This window comes from Choristoneura fumiferana, chromosome 24 (genome assembly GCF_025370935.1).
Source record: "Choristoneura fumiferana chromosome 24, NRCan_CFum_1, whole genome shotgun sequence".
Lineage (NCBI taxonomy): Eukaryota > Metazoa > Arthropoda > Insecta > Lepidoptera > Tortricidae > Choristoneura > Choristoneura fumiferana.
The window spans coordinates 8888966-8900762 of NC_133495.1; positions in this window are offsets into that span (position 1 = coordinate 8888966).

Genomic DNA, 11797 nt, shown 5'->3' on the forward strand with positions numbered 1-11797 from the left:
TCCTAGTCAAAATACCACGCACAGGACTCAATCAATCAAGATCAAGTGCAGGTAGTTCGAAAGACTCGCGCTGCTAGGCAGACTTGACACCCCACACTTCAGTCTACTCGTGACCACTGTAATGTTGCCGAAACGTCGAGGTAAATATGTGTGTTAGCATGATAAGTCCTGTGCGTGGTATTTTGAATATACACATAATTATCAGGCAAGCCGACATAGTGGTAAACTTAGAAAAAAAAAATTTTTTTTGGGTACCTACCTCCCTATATAGACGTAAAGTGGGGTGATTTTTTTTTCTCGACTATATAGTAAGTGCATGTTTTTGAAAAAAATATATGTTATAGAATACTAGTTTCTACATAATATAACGAAAATTGGTGGGTGTCCCAATCAATCCCCAACCAATCACGGAAATAAAAAAAAATATTGAAAACTTAAAAGTGAAAATTTCACTACTTATAAGGATATATGGAAATCCATTTTTTTAAATAATGCATTTTATAACTTACATAATGTGTGTAGGTTACAAAAAAAACGGTTCTGTAGTTTAGAAAAAATAAATGAAAACCAATTTCCTATTTTTTAATTTTCTCAAAAACCTGCAGCATTTTCGATGTTTTTTTTTATGAAATAGCATCTTACATCTGGGCTTATAAATCAGCAAAACGGCAATCAATTTGGCTTCTGGGGCCAATGTCCCATTCAAACACGGCTATACCCTTTTGTCAAAGTCAAAGTCAAAATATCTTTATTTAATTTAGGCTATAACAAGCACCTATGAACGTCAAAAAAAAAACTACCACCGGTTCGGAAAAACCTCTGTTAAGAAGAATCCGGCAAGAAACTCAACGAGGTATATTTTTTTAAACAGATTTATAATAATTATATTAAATGATATCTATACATCACAAGTATTTAACACAACTCTCTCTCTCTTCTCTCTCTTTGTCTCTTTTGTTTTCAATTTTTTTTGTGCCAATCTGTTCATATCTTCGTAATTATCTGTGGAAATTGGTTTTATTGTTACATGTTTTGTAATCAACCTGTAATAGTTAATTTAAGCTGTTCGTTTTTTGAACTAAATAAAATAAATGTCGTAAATTGTACTTCATCTGGCACGCTACAATCTTCTAACTTTATGTGAGCGAAGTGCAAGACTAATTACGCCCCACGGCTCGCTACGGCTCATATTTTCGCTTCATTGCGTTCATATTTTGTATCGCGCCGTATTTTTTACCTCGTGAAACAAATCCACCTTCATTAAAACTGGGGCTGGCAGAGTCTCGTCTGGGCTGTTGGTTCCGTTGGTAAAGGGCCGTTGAATCAAATTGACCTGAGCTATCATTATTTCGGAATTTGTTACGTCGCTTTTCATTTCATCGAAAACTATTCCACTAATTTCATTACGTTTTTTTTTTCAATCACGTAATCTTCAATTCATTTCTTTTCGATATAGTGATAGCAACCCTTTCAAAATACTCCATAATATACAAGATGTTGCTCAAAGAATAATATGTAAGTTGAAGTGGCAACGGGCAGGCAGCCACACGGAAAAAAAGGAATTCTTTGACCAAGAATATTTCAAATCCAAGTAATTATTTTATTTAAGTAAGATAATAGTTTTAACCCCAATTAAGAATATTTGTCTTCATCCAATACAATAATTATGGCGTCCGACTGTATACGAAATATTGTCTTGAGCAAGGGTATATTGCCTTAATCTATACGTAAGACATCCTTTTTACATACATAGTCAACTTAAATATTCTTTGAGCAAAGTATTTTGAAGGTGAAGTATTTTGAAACAATATTGAAACGCCTTATAGAATAAAACAACCATTTCACAACCTGGTTACACTGCCCGAGGATCCCAAAAAACTAGCGGGCCCCGTTAATGAAGTCGCGTCTTAACGTTTATTAAGTCGGAACAAATTAAATTGTTCATTATTTATTTCAACGGAGAATATTCCACGCGAATTTCTCCACAAAACGTTTATTACGGGAGATTGTAATTATGATGCGGCCTTATTGTTTGTCACGGTGCGGCGGTGGAATATAATGCTAATTTAGGTAAGTGAATGGTGTGGCTTTAGATGGTCTATGACCAGTGGTCATAAATCTGTGGGGCACAATGACCAATGATAACAATCGTAAATACGCAAAATGACCAACACGTTGACATTTATATGTGCGAAATTTGAAAACCATGAGCTTTACTGTAAAGGCATCGTGAGGAAACCTGCACACACCTATAAAAATTCAATGGTGTTGTGAAGTTCCCAATCCATGTTGGGCCGGCGTGGGTACTATGTTCCAAGTTCACCATTCTGCAGGTGTGTACTGCAGTGAGACGTAAAATATATAGGCTGGGATGGTCATTTGTATTTGTATGATTTTGAAATGACGCAAACGCTGTGTAAACTCGCATTAATCCACTCATCATCATCATCATCCATCATATATTATATGATGTATATGGTGTTTATTTGTGTATGTATAGATAAGTGGTTTATTTATTATATTTGTGTATCGTTCCGTGAGTCACAGACGGTTCTGGCAGAAAATCAGCGCTGCAGGCGTTTAACGCTTGAGCATAATGCTGAGTCAGCGACCGTTTCACTTTCGCGGGGACACACAACATTGTATATATTGTATTTAATGTTTTCATGTGTTTTTCTGTATTTTTTTATTTTATTTGTGTTAATTTTGCTGTATATGTGTGTCTTCTGTGTAAGTGAATAAATGTCTTCTTTCTTTCTTTCTTTCTTTCTTTATATCAGCAAGAAGACATTCACTGTTGGACAAAGGCCTCTCCTACAGGCCTGCAATCGGTTGGTTGGAAGCGATCTAAGAGTACATCCACCGTAAACCCGTGACTTCAACCTAACCAGGTTATCCGTCCCTCTCGTTCCTGCGCTTGCCGTTCCAAGGTTTACATTCGAGAAATTTCGACCCCAACCGACCATCTGCTCCGTGTTAAGCCGGGGTTATATTAGAGCCACGCCGTGTGTCGCAACGCGTGGGTGTGCAATCGGTTACATACATTTCGTATGAACATGGTTACATTAGCACAGCCCCGCGTGTCGCCGAGCGAGGTGACGCCACACAGACCGCTCGATTCCGATCGGCGTGGGCTAGGTGGTGGGGGGGAAGTGACACGTTGGCTCGCTCCGCGCTAGTATAATCACCACGTGGCTACGCGCATTCATACAAATTAATCAGCACGCGCGGCGACACGACACTGTAGTATAATCACAGCCCGTTGAGTCAGGCAGCGTTGCGACACGCGGCGTGGCTCTAATATAACCCCGGCTTTATTTATGGCCTGCCCATTGACAATTCAACGCGCTAATTCACTTGGCTATGCAGGCTATACCTAAATCCATTAACAAAACTTAAAGCTTGCGTGAAATTCACGAACATGTCCAAACAAAACGATACCTGCAAACGCTTCACCCACTCAGTCCGCTAGCAATATCGCTTTAAAGTGTCGCTTCACCGCTCTCCATAATACAAACGATAACAAGTCCTGGTATCACAGTGTAAGGTCCATATTTGAGTAAGTGCCAAATTGCAAAACATCGTAAACTGGGTTCGGCAGTTAAAGAGAGAGGCTAGTTTTGTGGAAAGTTTATGGTGTCTTTAAGGATGTTTCTGAGTTGGAGTTTCACTGAGACCTAGGCTTGTGTAGTACTCGTACACACATGTAAGTAGTTAGCGTTTGTTCCCAGTCATTGCCCATTAAAGAATAAGCAAGCATTTTTTTATAAACTCCTAATAATTCTCAAGGAATCTTAGCCGTTATAATTTTCCTTGTAAATTTGATATACTTACTACCAACTAGAATTTTTTCAAAATTTTCCACCCAACAGTTTAGATTTTAGAGGGAGCGGGGCTCGATTTCAATGAAAATTTGCACTTTAAAGTTGAATACTTCGCAAAAAGATCACTGAATCGAAAAATCGTCTTAAGATCCCCTAATGGTTTTAAAAGATCTATCCAACGATACCCCACACTATAGGGTTAGTCGAGAGAAAAAAATGTCCCCCACTTTATCGCCTATATACTAAGGAATAGTTTATCACTTTCTCAGCGTGACTGCATATGTAATATTCATGCCGTGAATATGTATATTCATGCTTACAGCTTTCTAGTACTAACGGTCTATGAGTTAAGCCGCGGACAGACAGACAGATAGACGGACAGACATGGCGAATCTATAAGGGTTCCTAGTTGACTACGGAAACCTAAAAACCGAGTTGTAAACTATATTTTTTTATGTATACATTTAAAAAAAACACGACGATATGGATGTTTTCAATTGTCAATTAGACAGAGAGGTCCGTCATAGACTTTGACGTAGTATATTTTATTATGCTACAACGGCCATCTAAAGTTCATACCAAACTTAATTTCTCTAGAAAGAGATGGCATGCAAACTTCAATCGCTCTATCTTGCTTATGTTTCAACCGATTCAAAATTTTATTTTCCTGTTTTCTATTCAGTTAAATTATTTAAGATAAAAATTGTGTTTATGCACATTCCCTATTTCTACAAGTACTTACTCATTTCTACATACATATTCGTGTTCCTATAGGTTGCTAATTAAAAAAAAAATGTTCTGGGTCGACAACGGCCACTATTTCGGCATGCTCGCTACGCTCGCTCGGCTCACGCGCTGTACACGTCGGAGGTTTTTCCAACCACTCCTCCTCGCTTCGCTTGTTGTAGTACCCGACGGAGACCTGCTTCTATTTTTAACCCCCGACGCAAAAAGAGGGGTGTTATAAGTTTGACCGCTATGTGTGTCTGTGTGTCTGTGGCACCGTAGCTCTTATAACATAATACTTAGGGCTTGTTTCACCACTGCTAAGTGAAACAAAAACGCTTATTTATGTTTATTTTTAATTTTTGTACTTTTTTTGTTTTATTTGTGTGTACTATTAACTTATTGTTTTTTTATAATTTTGTTGTATTTGTGTGCCTTTGTGAATGTGAATAAATGTCTTCTGTCTTTTCTTTCTATTTCGGCTTAAATATGAGTAAACTAGCTTTTGCCCGCGTGCCCGCGTGGATTCGGTTATCGCACTGCTCCCTCGGGAACTGCGCATTTTTCGGGATAAAAAGTAGCCTATGTCACTCTCAAACCCATAAACGCTTCGTTTCGACTTGAAAGAAGAACAAACATACAAACACACACACTTACGCATTTATAATATTAGTATGGATATAGACTCATAGTTGTATCGAGAACGTCGTTCCCAGTGAATTTTAGAGAAGCAGATAGTTCAAACTGGATCAATTGAAAAAAAAAACAATTAAAGCCGTCGTCTCAGCTTCTCGACGGGCCGCTTTGAGCTGCATCCTCCAACTCAAAGCAGACGAGAACCTTGAACCAATTCCTAACTTGAGAATATATCTTAGAGGATTAATATTGGAAGAGCTACGCGAACATCTATTAGAAAGTTACTTGTAGGTCTAAGTTTATAATTATAGTTATTTCAATCTATTTAGACATGGATTCGATAACCGGGTACCTCGTCTTGCTCGATAAGTAAGTATTTCAAAATAAGTTTATGTTACAAAAAAACCGGCCAAGAGCGTGTCGGACACGCCCAAGATAGTGTCCGTAGCCATTACGTAAAAATCAAGTAATATTTTACTAAACTAAGAAACAATCTTCCAAGTATAGGTCATTTTATACCTTAGGCTGATATTTACTCTTAAACGGCTAATAATTCGCAAGCAATCTTAGCCGTTATAATTTTCCTTATTTTGATGTTGCACCTACTTACTTCTATTCTGAATTTTTTCAAATTTTTCCACTCAACAGTTTAGATTTTAGAGGGAGGGACGCTCGATTTTAATGATGCACTTTAAAGTTGAATATTTCGCAAACAGATCACTGAATCGCAAACTCAACTTGGAAACCCCTAATGGATTTAAAAGATCTATCCAACGATACCCCACAATATAGGGTTAGTCGAGAAAAAAATATATGGCGTGACTGATAATATTTATGCCAAATTACAGCTTTCTAGTACTTACGGTCTCTGAGCTTAGCCGCGGACGGACAGACAGACAGACAGATGTACGGATAGACATGGCGAAACTATAAAGGTTCCTAGTTGACTACGGACCCCTAAAAACCGACATTTAATCATGTTAATAAATAAAGTGTTAACATAATTTTAGGGGGTAAATTAAAAACTTAACAAAAACTAAAATTTAAACTTGGCGTGGTCTAAGATGCTTTTTCACACTCAACAGCACACACACATACGAGTATTACGAGTAGGTATAAGGTTATGTTCTTTTTTTCAGTTCCGTAATAAAAACATAGCATTCGATAGCATAGGTACAGTACTGTCGGAATTTTCTTGTGACACTACACGAGGCTAGAGATTCTGATTTGGTGCCTTTTGGTGCCCGAAGAAAGATATTATTTTTGAGCGTAAATTCGTAAAAATAACTCATACTGTTAATCCGTTTACCATTACTTGCCCGAATTTCACTTGCCATACCAACGTTTGCCATAAAATATATAGAACCGTGCTGTTTTCAGGATTTTTTAAAATGTCATCATATAGAATAGGTTAGGTTAGTTTAATATCAACTCTGAAGAAATTACAATTTCAGAAATAAATTACTTTATGACAAATGAAAATTCTAGAAAACGATACATTCGGGCATATGAAATTCGGGCAAACGATAGAGAACCCTGTTAATCATATAATATATATTTCTTTAGGTATACCTAGCTACTTTATAACATTAACCGGTGGTTAATATTACGAGATCCAGAAAAACTTAGTTTTATCCTAATTTAAATATAATAATAATGTAATAGGAGATATATTGATTATATTACTGGACCTAAAGGGGTAATACGAGTGAAGCAGGTTAAGGCTTGAGTTACTATAACTTCTTTAAATCGGAAAAGATGTCTGTAATAACGTTCTATTATTAAAGTGTCATTCTTTTCTAAAGTGGTGGATGGGGGAGGGGGCTAATGCCGCCGACAGCAGCGCATTGTCGCGGCACAAAGCGGCCCGTGTGTGAGCAGCTTTACCGTCTTGCTGACGTGGTGCAAGCCACAGACTCTTAAGCTAAGCTTAGAAAAGCTCCAGGGTAGGATAGTCCAGCACTGTCGGGGCCCTGACTTCTCAGTCGTCCTAATGGATCTTTCCCGACTGCACGCCCTCGTCTCCTATAAAAGCACCACACATAACTGTAGTGACTCCTAGCGCCATCTAGTGAGCTCATGTAGAAACTCCAACCATGTTCTACATCGCGCTATCGTACTTTCACAACTCAGACGCGTATATACAACTACCGACGCTCGTCCTTTGGCTTCAGTCCCCAGGCATAACACCTAACTGGAGAGAGACCTCTCTTTTGAAGCCTCCCCCACATAACCAAGACCCCTTTTGGCCCTTATGGCGAATAAACCCCCCCAAAAAAACTTAGATGTAAAAAAACGCATCGAAATTGGTCCATACATTTGAGAACTACGAGGCCACAGACAGACATTCTTGTCAAACTTATTTATAACACCCCTATCGAAAATACAAACTGAGACATGGATGCACAGAAAAACCAGAAAAAGAGACCAGCGCTGGAAATCGAACTCAGGTCCTCAGCAATCCTGCTGCGTGCTATAACCCCTACACCACCGCTGGACAGCAGTCTAGACACAAATTTCTCCTATGCATACTATGTTCGATTCCCAGCCGAGCGCTGGTCTCTTTTTCTGGTTTTTCTGTGCATCCATCAGTATGTATTTTCGATATGGTTTCACCGGATACCCGTAAAAGTAACAAATTGTAATTATTTTTGCGTTGAAGGTTAAAATTTTTAAAAAACAAGTTTCAGAAAACCGCCGTAACGCTTGCCTTGAACCATTAGTCCGGGAATGGGCGAGTTGTCTTGAATCCCGGAGTCAATCCCGGGCATTGTCCCGTTGGAAAGCCGCGGAGGCAATACCCGTACGGTTTCATTACGGAATTGGAGAGGTAATGAGGATTTTCCCGACTTATATACGAGGGTCTTGAGAGCTATCCAGTTCAAAGACGGCTGGATATGATAAAGGCAGAGTGGTCGTCAGACCTAATTTTGTCAAGAAGGAAAGAAAAGACAAGACATAACAATATTATTAACTAGGTATGTACTGATAGACAACACGAAGGATTTAAATATAGTGTATCATTGCGGTTGTGAATTGGATAGGTGCTCGCTCAGGTGCTCAGCATAATGTTGAAGCTACAATACGTAAGAAAATACACTTACATTTTTTTATATTTTAGATCGCTTGGACTTAGAAACCGATTTTTACAGTATTAGAATACGAGTGGAGCAGTATTTCATTTCCATTTCACATTTGTGTTAACTTGGTAGTTCCACCGGTTTGTAAAAAGCATGATTGATTACCACTAAAATTTGCAAACAAACAACGGAATGACCTTAAGAGGGGTCTATTGTTCCCTCAGAGATACGGCATCCTAAAACTCAGATCTGCAAATACAAAGTAAATTCAAAGAAATCTAGCCAAATATAACCTTTCATCGATGATCCATAAATAATGTTTTCCATATACCTACAGTAGAAATGTATTGTTATTTCTATTCGCATTTTTAAATTGGAATCCTAACCGTGCAAACAAAGCCGAGTCGTCATTATTCTTGCATCAGATCCGAGAATAGCACAAAATTTGCGAAACGTATCCCCTCCACAATAAAATAAAAAACAGCTTCGCCGTATAATAAACCTTCGATGAGAGCTGCAATTTAAACTGCTGCAAAATGCCACAGACAAGTCGATTTTTTCACCTCTCCGAGAAACGAGTCTACAATCCATTTACTATTCATCGCTCCCAATACCAGTAAGCTAAATGCTTTCATCTATTCTGAAGCTTCAATGGACTTTGTGCTTGTGATGCGCATCGTAGAGATTCCGATTGAAAGAGGCATTGGAAATGGAGGTCCCACAATAAACTTGGAGTGAAATCGCTGTGGAAAATTGTCAAAGAATAATGTAGGGTGTTGAGATATTCCGGTCGCGCCTCAGCTTTTATGTTCAGGCGATGGAAGGAATGAGGATCTGTACTAATTTTGAATTGAGGCCTCAGGGAATTGGCACTTAGAAAATAGTGCTTATGAGTGTCTAAATTCTAAATTTTATCATTCCGTTTTAGGGGGATTAGGAAATTTAAATAGTGTGTGTTCAACATTTTATCTTAGGTATTCTCACATTTAATGTTATGAATTAACACGGTGTATGTTTTTAACCTACGACGCAAAAAGAGGGGTGTTATAAGTTTGACCGCTATTGTGTCTGTGTGTCTGTATATCTGTGTCTGTTGTGGCACCGTAGATCTTAAACGGGTGAACCGATTCGAATGCGGTTTTTTTTGAAGGCAGGGTTTCTAGCGATGGTCCTTAGACATGTTTTATCAAAATCGGTTCAGCTGTTTTAGAGATATTTAACTTTCAAGTGACAATGTCGGGGGTTTTTCAACTTTTTACAAGCTTTTATTTAGTTTCACCTGTCCCGTTGTCTGTCTGTCTGTAGTCAAATCTTGCAAGTTAAATTCGACCAACTTCCAGTAGTCGCATTGACTTGAAATTTAGCATACCTATGTAAATAACGTGACAATACAATAATCTTATCTAGTAGTGACATCCTGGTAGTCCAGCCAGGATCGTCTCCGCAGGACGGAACTCTTAAACGGTTAATAGCATCGACTCGAAATTGGGTTTGCAAATGTATATAGTTTGGGTGACAATGCAAGTACAGTCAACATAAAAAGCTTGTATTAAAGATGTCATTTTTATGGTTAGGTTATTGTTGGTTAGGTTATACCTACTATAATTAAATTGTATGAGATTCGATAAATAAATTGAATAAAACCGGCCAAGAGAGTGTCAGACACGCCCGAAACTGGGTTCCGTAGCCATTACACTACGCATTAAACTATTAGTTTTTATATTTTTCTAAGGATTTCGTATTTTATACGGAATTATCTTCCAAGTTTAGGTATATTTTATACCTTAGGCTGCTATTTACTCTTAAACTACTAGTAATTCCCAAGCAAACTTAGCCGTTATAGTATTCTTGAAAGTTTGATATACTTACTATGGGGGGACACTCGATTTTAATGAAAAGTTGCACTTTAAAGTTGAATAATTTGCAAATTAATCACTAATCGAAAATTCGTTTTAACAATCCCCTAATGGTTTTAAGAGACCTATCCAACGATGCCCCACACTACAAGATTGGACGAGAAAAAAAAACACCCCCACATTACGTCTATGTGAGGTACACTAAAAAAAATTTTTTTATTTTTGAATGTACTACGTTTTCTCGGCATAGTTTACATATATATTCGTGCAAAATTACAGCTTTCTAGCACTGATAGTCCCTGAGCAAAGCCGCGGACGGACAGCCAGACAGACAGACATAGCGAAACTATAAGGGTTCCGTTTTTGCCATTTTGGCTTCGGAACCCTAAAAAACTTTTCATATAGATTTTACAGTTCTAATGGATATGTAATGCTCGTAAAGATAACCTATAACCAACAAGTTGTAAAACCTTCGACTTTGTCACTTCAAAGTTCAATATTTAAAAACGGCTAAACCGATTTCGAAGAAACATGTCTAAGAACCATCGCTAGAAAACCTGCTTTCAAATAAAAAGCGCATTCGAATCGGTCCACCCGTTTATGAGCTACGGTGCCACAGACAGACAGACAGACATGCAGACACACATAGCGGTCAGACTTATAACACCCCTATTTTGGTCGTGGGTTAAAAAAGAACATTTAAAACTTGGAAAACCTTTCGCTTCCACATCATTCCGATCGACCACTGAATATCCGGAATTGAACAACAGTCAATCGCATTCAATGTGCCACAAAGGACGGCATTTTCTGCCTTTCCCGGGCTGCAATTCAGGCAGACGTCGCCGGCATAGCACACAGATTTTAACCTTTTCACAACACTTGCTATAAAATGTGCATCTTAAGACGTGGAATTAAAGTCTCTTTAAGCAGAGTGATTTGGAGCTGTATGTTTTCCTACAATGGCGAACTATGCTGGCCCGCGTTGAGATCGTTAACTATGACCGGGGATTTCTATTCTGCTTCTTGCCTCTTGTGCACTTTTCTTTACACAATTCTCAGCCTTTTCTTCGCGATTTAACTTCAGATCATTGTGATGTATTTTTTGGAATTTCCATAGGAATATGGTGACATTTTGTAGAAACCGTTCAAACAGTAAATTAAATTTTGATTCCTCAGAATTACCGCAGTCGCGGTTAAAATGACTTAAATTCTCCCTTAATTATAACCTTTTAACCTTTGAATTAGAAATACCGCGACATAAAGAAATTAATCAAACGAGTAGTACCAAATTCAATTCAATTAATTAGTAGGTATGTTGTCAGAATTTAGCAGCTTTGCGTAAGCCGGTATAAATGGACTCGCACGCAACCGCCCTCGGCCGTTACCCCAATCCTTTCAACGGGGGCTTGTGGTGCTAATTCTCGAGCCAACTTAGCAATGGCTTTGACGTAATGTGTTACAATTCCAATTTTATTTGACAACATTGTTTCGAAGATAAAATTAGAGGCCAAGAGCGTGTCGAGCATGCGTCATCAGGAAGATGTCCACTGCCAAGGTCTTCTTAAAACGCCACAATGAACGACAACTTGCCTGCATCCACCGATGTTTAGCAACTCTCGCGATGTCATCGACCCACTAGTGAGAGTGCAAACACTGCTTCTTCTGGTTTGTGGTC